The sequence below is a fragment of the Amblyraja radiata genome, chromosome 12, assembly GCF_010909765.2.
Source record: "Amblyraja radiata isolate CabotCenter1 chromosome 12, sAmbRad1.1.pri, whole genome shotgun sequence".
Taxonomy (NCBI): Eukaryota; Metazoa; Chordata; class Chondrichthyes; order Rajiformes; family Rajidae; genus Amblyraja; species Amblyraja radiata.
The window spans coordinates 21,384,125-21,393,203 of NC_045967.1; the positions used below are offsets into that span (position 1 = coordinate 21,384,125).

A 9,079-nucleotide genomic window follows, 5' to 3' on the forward strand; every position below is an offset into this window, starting at 1 on the left:
GCGTGCATCAAAAGGTAAAACCGTTATAATGGGTGACTTCAATCTACATATAGGTTGGGTGAATCAAATTGGCAGGGGTGCTGAGGAAGAGGATTTCTTGGAATGTATGCGGGATAGTTTTCTAAACCAACATGTAGAGGAACCAACGAGAGAGCAGGCTATTCTAGACGGGGTATTGAGTAATGAGGAAGGGTTAGTTAGCAGTCTTGTTGTGCGTGGCCCCTTGGGCAAGAGTGACCATAATATGGTTGAGTTCTTCATTAGGATGGAGAGTGACATTGTTAATTCAGAAACTAGGGTCCTGAACTTAAAGAAAGGTAACTTTGAGGGTATGAGACGTGAATTGGCCAAGATAGACTGGCAATTGATTCTTAAAGGGTTGACGGTGGATATGCAATCGAAGACATTTAAAGACTGCATGGATGAGCTACAACAATTGTTCATCTCAGTTTGGCAAAATAATAAATCAGGGAAGGTAGTGCATCTGTGGATAACAAGGGAAATCAGGGATAGTATGAAAACAAAAGATGAAGCGTACAAATTAGCCAGAAAAAGCAGCCAACCAGAGGACTGGAAAAAATTCAGAGCCCAGCAGAGGAGGACAAAAGGCTTAATTAGGAAAGGGAAAGTAGATTATGAAAGAAAACTGGCAGGGAACATAAAAACTGACTGCAAAAGTTTTATTGATATGTGAAGAGAAAAAGATTAGTTATTATTATTATTATTATTATTATTATTATTATTATTATTAAAGCTTTATTTCAGACACAGGTCCATATAACACATCAAACAGTACAAAGAATTACAAAGATACATTAAAAAATTGCATATTAGCCTAAAATATATATAAGCTATTGCACCAATGCCGTCTTAGCCTAGAAGTGAATCTATAGCAGCTTTTCAGAGGGCTGACTAGGGCTTCAATTATGTGGTTCTCTGATTTGTCCAGGCGACACATAAAACTAAACATCAGCTGTCTTAAGAGTGCCTCACAGGTTGACACTCTAGTGGACACAAACAATTGACTGGCACTATGCCACCTAGGGACACGAAGTAGCAACCTCATTGCATCATTGTATACAACCTTAAGCCTCTGCATACTCTTGTTCTTATAATTAGACCACAATTGAGCAGTATATAACGGTGTGATGTAGGTTCTGAACAGGGAACACTTCACAGAATCAGATCACATATAAAACTTCCTTATAAGCATGTTGGCTTGAAGATAAATTTTACAGCGCTGTCGGTAGAGGTCTTTGTCATCCTTCCAGTCATCAGATATGACATGACCTAAGTATTTAATTTCCTCACACACAGCAAGAGGACTGTCTGACAAATAAAAGGTCGGAAAAGTTGATTCCCTGTCCTCAGCGCTTCTAATTACCATTATGCGGCTTTTCTTAGCGTTATACTTAATGTCATAATCAAGGCAAATGTAGGTCCCTTGCAGTCAGAAACAGGTGAATTGATCATGGGGAACAAGGACATGGCAGACCAATTGAATAACTACTTTGGTTCTGTCTTCACTAAGGAAGACATAAATAATCTGCCGGAAATAGCAGGGGACCGGGTGTCAAATGAGATGGAGGAACTGAGTGAAATCCAGGTTAGCCGGGAAGTAGTGTTAGGTAAATTGAATGGATTAAAGGCCAATAAATCCCCAGGGTTAGATAGGCTGCATCCCAGAGTACTTAAGGAAGTAGCCCCAGAAATAGTGGATCCATTAGTGATAATTTTTCAAAACTCTTTAGATTCTGGAGTAGTTCCTAAGGATTGGAGGGTAGCTAATGTAACCCCACTTTTTAAAAAGAGAGGGAGAGAGAAAACAGGGAATTACAGACCAGTTAGTCTAACATCGGTAGTGCGGAAACTGCTAGAATCAGTTATTAAAGATGGGATAGCAGCACATTTGGAAAGTGGTGAAATCATTGGACAAAGTCAGCATGGATTTATGAAAGGTAAATCATGTCTGACAGTTCTTATAGAATTTTTCGAGGATGTAACTAGTAGAGTGGATAAGGGAGAACCAATGGATGTGTTATATCTGGACTTTCAGAAGGCTTTCGACAAGGTCCCACATAAGAGATTAGTATACAAACTTAAAGCACATGGTATTGGGGGTTCAGTATTGATGTGGATAGAGAACTGGCTGGCAGACAGAAAGCAAAGAGTAGGAGAAAACGGGTCCTTTTCACAATGGCAGGCAGTGACTAGTGGGGTACCGCAAGGCTCAGTGCAGGGACCCCAGCTATTTACAATATATATTAATGATTTGGACGAGGGAATTGAATGCAACATCTCCAAGTTTGCGGATGACACGAAGCTGGGGGGCAGTGTTAGCTGTGAGGAGGATGCTAGGAGGCTGCAAGGTGACTTGGATAGGCTGGGTGAGTGGGCAAATGTATGGCAGATGCAGTATAATGTGGATAAATGTTATCTACTTTGGCGGCAAAAACAGGAAAGTAGACTATTATCTGAATGGTGGCCGATTAGGTAAAGGGGAGATGCAATGAGACCTGGGTGTCATGGTACACCAGTCATTAAAAGTAGGCATGCAGGTGCAGCAGGCAGTGAAGAAAGCAAATGGTATGTTAGCATTCATAGCAAAAGGATTTGAGTATAGGAGCAGGGAGGTTCTACTGTAGTTGTACAGGGTCATGGTGAGACCACACCTGGAGTATTCCTAATCTGAGGAAAGACATTCTTGCCATAGAGGCAGTACAGAAAAGGTTCACCAGACTGATTCTTGGGATGTCAGGACTTTCATATGAAGAAAGACTGGATAGATTCGGCTTGTACTCGCTATAATTTAGAAGATTGAGGGGGGATCTTATAGAAACTTACAAAATTCTTAAGGGGTTGGACAGGCTAGATGCAGGAAGATTGGTCCCAATGTTGGGGAAGTCCAGAACAAGGGGTCACAGTTTAAGGATAAGGGGGAAATCTTTTAGGACCGAGATGAGGAAAACATTTTTCACACATAGAGTGGTGAACCTCTGGAATTCTCTGCCACAGAAGGTAGTTGAGGCCAGTTCATTGGCTATATTTAAGAGGGAGTTAGATGTGGCCCTTGTGGCTAAAGGGATCAGGGGGTATGGAGAGAAGGCAGGTACAGGATACTGAGTTGGATGATCAGCCATGATCATATTGAATAGCGGTGCAGACTCGAAGGGCCGAATGGCCTACTCCTGCACCTATTTTCTATGTTTTTATGTTTCTTGGCACTATCTCTTCAGGCCGCAGTGATTACATCCACCGTACAACCTGACAGTCCGTACCCCAGGAAAGGTCTTCTCATAGTCTGCAAACCAACAATTTGATTCGCTTATGCAGTGGATGGTTCTCCCCAGTCACGGGGTAAACCAGCAGATTTCTGCGTTTGGGAACAGCCATAAAAGGCTCTGTTATCATTCCCAGCATGAGTGGACCCATGGCTGTGTAGGCCAATCAGACATGATCAAAAGTCTGAGGCGGAGTCTTGCTGGATCTTAAGCAAGCAACGACTGATGAGGCAAATGACCTAAATCTCTCTGTACACTTTTAAAATCTACTTCATTATTCACAACACCACCTATCTTAGAATCATCTACATACTTATTAATCAATTTTACCACACCAACATCCAGATTATTGATTCACATGACAAACAACAGTGGACCTAAACCTTCTTAACCAACCTTATTTCCTTATTGAACCTTGTCAAAGGCCTTACTGAAGTTCATCTAGACAACATCCACCACTTTAACCTCATCAATTTCCCTAATAACCTTTTCAAAAAAATCAAGATTAGTCAAACATGACCTTCTAATCACAAATCCATGCTAATTCTTCCTAATCCTACCCTATTTATCCAAATTCTTATATATATTATCTTTAGTATCCTTTCCATTATTTTTCCCACCACTGATGTCAAACAACGTTCTTGTTAAAACTCTACTCTTTTCTCACATCTTTGTCCTCCTGTTCACTTACCTCAGGGCTATTATCTATTCGTACCTGCGGGACAGCCTTCTTGTACATCAGTGGAGCTGCACACTAAATCTCGTTGCACTGACGTGCAATGACAATAAAAGATATATTATTATTATTATTATTATTATTATTATTATGTAATTATTGAAATCGTACTAGGTATATCAACCTTCTAAACGAACATCGGTCGGTGGTTTACAAAACTCATACATACACCTTGTCTTCGGGTTTAAAGGGTCCTTCCTCCTGGTCCACCTCCAACAGCTTTTACTTTACCTGTTCATAAATAGACTTGTATATCATAATTAACTGTTTCATATACTTCTTAAATTCTATCTTTAACTGTTCCAAACTCGGTCCCTTGTAGGGACCTCTCCATTGTGCCACCTGCTCGGTTAGTTTACATGCAACATCTCATCAGTACCAATGGCAGGACATCGATCCAATTCAACTTTGTAATTACACAAATCTTATTTATATTAACCTTCAATGTTCCATTTACTCTTTCCACCATGCTTGTGACTGCAGGTGTTACACACCCAAATGTGTATTTTACTCTAAGGGCCTGTATTGCCAACTTGACTTCTCCCTAAATGAAAACTACCCGTTGTCAAAGCTGATTTCTGTAGGTCTACCAAACCTCTTAATTACCTTATTCATCATAAACGACGCTACAGTGCTCATACCTAAATCGATTCAGACTTACCCTAGACATAACACCAACTTATCATCTTCCAGATGCTGTTCTGGCTGCTTCGTCTGCACTTTAATTTACCTTCTTATGTGCTTGACATGTACTGCTAGCTTTTGGTCTCCGTTTCACCATACAATTTCAACATATTTTCCAATCTAGTCTGAACTATATCCTGCCTTTCCCAAGGTTATCATCCTCTCCTACATTCTGAAGTTTTTTTTTTTTAATCTCTCTCTCTCTCTGACATTGCTTTTCACTTGTGGAACAAACCAACAAATCATCCACATCATCAAATGATTTCTAAGGGTATACCTTCCAACTCTGCCTTTATCATCTAATTAAAACATGGGGCTAGTATTCAAAACCCTACCTCATCCTAGCCTTTCTTGACATCCTCCTTTAAATCCCTTTCTCTCTTGGGGACCCCAGTCCTGTTAGGGCTTATGTCCGGATTAATTTCACTCCTGATAGGACTTTGAGGAAACGTTCCCCAAAGACATTTATTATTGGCATGTAATTCTCTGGCCCTGCTTGGTTCTGTCATGGGACACTTGTTCATCACTTATTTCAGTCTTTTCAACCAGGTTCGTTGTTTATTGACAACATTGTCTTTCTTTTTCCAGCTTTCTTTTTAAGCTCTTCCTGCTGGTTTGCAAGTCTTTTTCCTATCTTTGCAATATTTCTCGACCACAGAGACCAACTGTTCGCTGAATCAGGGGTGGGAAATTAATGACAATCCCACCACCTCCTCCAATCTGCTTGACTTTAAGAAGAATGACATCCACCACAGTAGTTCATAATATAATGTTCATCAACTGGTTGCCTACCATTTCTTGTTCATTTTCAACTCTCCACCTTTTCAGCTGGTTTTCCAGATAGGCTACATTATTTGCCTCTCCTTGTGTATCTCCCCTTTGGTCCTTGGGGTTCACCTTAAGTGGGTAACATTGTCTGAGGGCCTGCCATACCCTCTGCCTGACGGTGTCAAACAGTATACCATTGCTTAATACATTGTTCGCATCAGTTTATACCATCCATCTTCAGTAGTTCTGTCACTTTAGTGGTTCCCATCACTTTTACCAACAGTGCCTTCAAATCTTCAATGGTCAATAATCATCCCACGTTCTCCTCCTCCAAAGCCCTAATCCATTTCCTCCCCCATCAGGGATATAGGGTGAGGTATTTTTTAGCCCTCTCAGTTTATGGGTGCCCCAAGGGATAATCTGTGTCTGTCCTTCTCTTTTCTCTTTAAAGCAGTCTCATCACTTTATCCCTATGCTTCCCACTTTAATCCTTTCTGGTATGCCTTCTTTCTTATTTTAAACTCAATTTCTTGCTTCTCAAATATTCTAGCTTCCTTGCAAATTCATTCACCTTTCTTTTTAAATCTTCCACTGACTCCTCCTGCTTTATTACTTTTACACCTGTCGTTTCCTACTTCTGTTATCTCCTAACTGCCTCTCTCTCCTTTCTTTCTAAACTTGAATGTTTACCATAAAACAACAAATCATAAAAGCTGGTCATGTTTCATCAATTAACTTATTTCCAATTATTTCAATCCATATTCACCACTATTTTAAATGTCCAATTCCTAGCACTAGCAACAATTTTCCAAATTAACTTTACTGACAAGAAATCTAAAAGAACATCAGAAAAACCAAAAGCTGATTTTACAACTTCCCCTTTTAGGTTATGAGGATACAACCAGTTAATCATTATCTTACAGCTGTTCGTAATCTTCCCCCATGACCCAATTTATTTAAAGGAACATACACCTACCTACAGTGGAAATTTTTGATTCTGCTGTGGGGGAAAGTCTGTGTTCAACTCTATAATCCTTGTGCTCTATTTTACTTCGGAGTCACGTGAGTGACTACGTGAAGAACCCGCTCAGTGCGCAGGCGCGGCATTACACCAGCAGTGCAACAGCGGCAGCGGGAGCTAGGCACTCCCGCAACAGATGAAACGGACCGTCAGGTGAGTATCCTGAGGTCGGGTTTCTTTTACAGGGGAGCCCCTTTTTCTGCTTGTGTTTTACAGGCAGAGAAAAAGGCTCTGGAACAAAACTGTCCCCCGTTCGAGGAGGAACGTTTCCCATCGGGGGGAAGGGGGGCAGCAACAGGCGGTAGGAGCGACCCGGTGTTCCTCTATTCCCCGACACCGTGCCGAGCCCAGCCCGCTAGCGGGCTGGATGTATAGCCACCCGAAGAGGCATCCGGCAGGTGTTCCCGATTTGGGACGGGACGTCTCTCCACCCGCACGGGGGGAGAGAGAGCCGCCTGAGCCGCTGGAGCGGCTCTCGGAGCAGGTGCCTGCGAGACGTGCTGCTTGAGGGGCGCTCTTGCTACTACAAGGCACAAAAGCTCCAGAAGAAGGCGGTAGGAACATTTAACCGGGCGTTCCGCTATCCCCACACCGCGCCGAAGCCAGTCACGCTAGTGCCTGAGCTGCGGGCTGTATGTCTAGCCATCCGAAGAGGCATCCGGCCAGTGGCTTCCGACTTGTCGGAGGGGACGTCTCTCCACCCGCAGGGAGAGAGACAGCCGCCTGAGCCGCTGGAGCGGCTCCTGGAGCAGGAGCTCCTGCGAGACACGCTACGTGAGGGGCAGTCTCGCTGGAGGGTTCAGGCATACCCTCCACAGTGCCTAGGCACTGCCCATCGCTTCCTCCTTAGTGTGGTTAGCTTTGGGGTGACCAGTGGCTGGGCTGGTCATGAAGAGGGGTCACTGGCTGAACAATATCGGGAGTATGCTTGAGGTACAGGATCAGGAAGAGCTGCTGGGTGTGGCCGCTATGTGGCTCCACCACTAGCGAGATGGCTTTTCAGTCTCAACTGATGGCCAGCTTACTACCTGTCTTTTCCAAAAAAACACGCCTAACACTCTCCAAGACAGGTAGCCATGAGGCGTTGGTTTTATCACGCCTCCCCTAAATTGCATTTACTCAAAGTGCCCGCCATTATTGGGGGATACATTGAGCAGCGCGTTTAACCTAAATATTTTAAAAATGCATTTGGTACCCTGACGTCGGCTATCATCTCCACCTGCTCATTCCAGAAGGGCAGGGTAGTATGGCAAAACACCTGACCCTACTGTTCAACGGTATACCTCATAACTTCTGAAATGAACTCACAAACCTGCCCTCAATCTATGAAATTAACAGGACTATGAGAACGCCGACCTCATAAGCACAGATCCTGCTACCTGGCACTTACCAAACCAGTCCTAAAAAACTGGACGAAGTGTTCAAACTATTCGGCACAAGAGGGCAGAGTCTGGAATGAGCGCCACACTAAACCAGACAGCAGTACCTCTACGTGTCCACCAGGGGCGTCTACCTCATGGTACTGGTGAAAGCTCGGGGCCTGCATGCCAAACCTGTAGCATTTTAGGCCACGGCCCAGAGCTGGCCCCAGGGGAAAATGTGCCACCCCCCAACAAACATCGTCCCTACAAGAACAAGGAACCAGAAACCGAAGAAAACAACAATGAAGACAGATAAGTATGGTTCCTACCATCACATAAAGGTTAAGGGTTGTACTAACAAGGGGTGGATGAATCACGCCTGGTTAGGAAGCTATCACTCTTGGTAGTTATATACCAAAAAATAAATACAAGGGGAATAGAATTAATATCTTGCCACCAATTCAGCAAGCACCCCAAACGGTCTACCCTCCCACGATGGTGAATGTCGCACCATCGTTGATAAACCACTTGAGTATTTCACCAGGTATACCCATTCATGGGATTTGTAACTACTGCCATGGATCCAAGGATACTTTATGGTAGACATCGACCTTGAAGATGCACACTATTCAGTACCTTCTCATATAAGTTTCGGATATACCGCAATTACCTGGATGGAGTAACCATGATGAGCGTTGCGGCATTTAAGTCAAAGTTATCCAGAATCAACTAGCCCTGACACTTAGAAACATTCCGTCATGGCATGTCTATATATTAACGACAAACTATCCTTGGATACAGCTTTAGCTGCATCGCTTCTCGGCCTTTTGGCTAAGATCAAGTGTAGTATCTGTTCTTATCAGTTTAATAATCTGATACGTCCCTTATCTAGGGACCATATATTAAATTGAATTTTGGAACAGGGAGATGGAATAGGGGCTTGCTCCGTCCACTCCACGCATCGGCCCAGTATTGCAGTGCCTCTGGGAACGGTGCACAAAATATATATCCAGATATTTACGTTGACCATCCACAACGTTGTTATCTGGTATTCATTAAGACTATCAGTCATGGTGCATTAACCACCAATCAACTACGTGGCAAAGTAATTGGGATATAGCAGCATTACCAGCTACTGAACTTTGTACCTTTCCTATGAGCTGAGATACTAGTGTTCAAAACTATCTCCATACCTGTAATATGGGGGCAAATGGATTAATCTGTAGTG

General features: G+C 43.1%; 1 non-coding gene across 1 annotated transcript; it reads left to right on the forward strand.

The window, feature by feature from the left end:
* The first annotated feature begins 8,662 nt into the window (after positions 1–8,662).
* LOC116979426 lies at positions 8,663–8,854 on the forward strand. The gene has a single exon (XR_004413722.1). It is a non-coding gene; the product is annotated as a U2 spliceosomal RNA (small nuclear RNA).
* Positions 8,855–9,079: the final 225 nt, after the last annotated feature.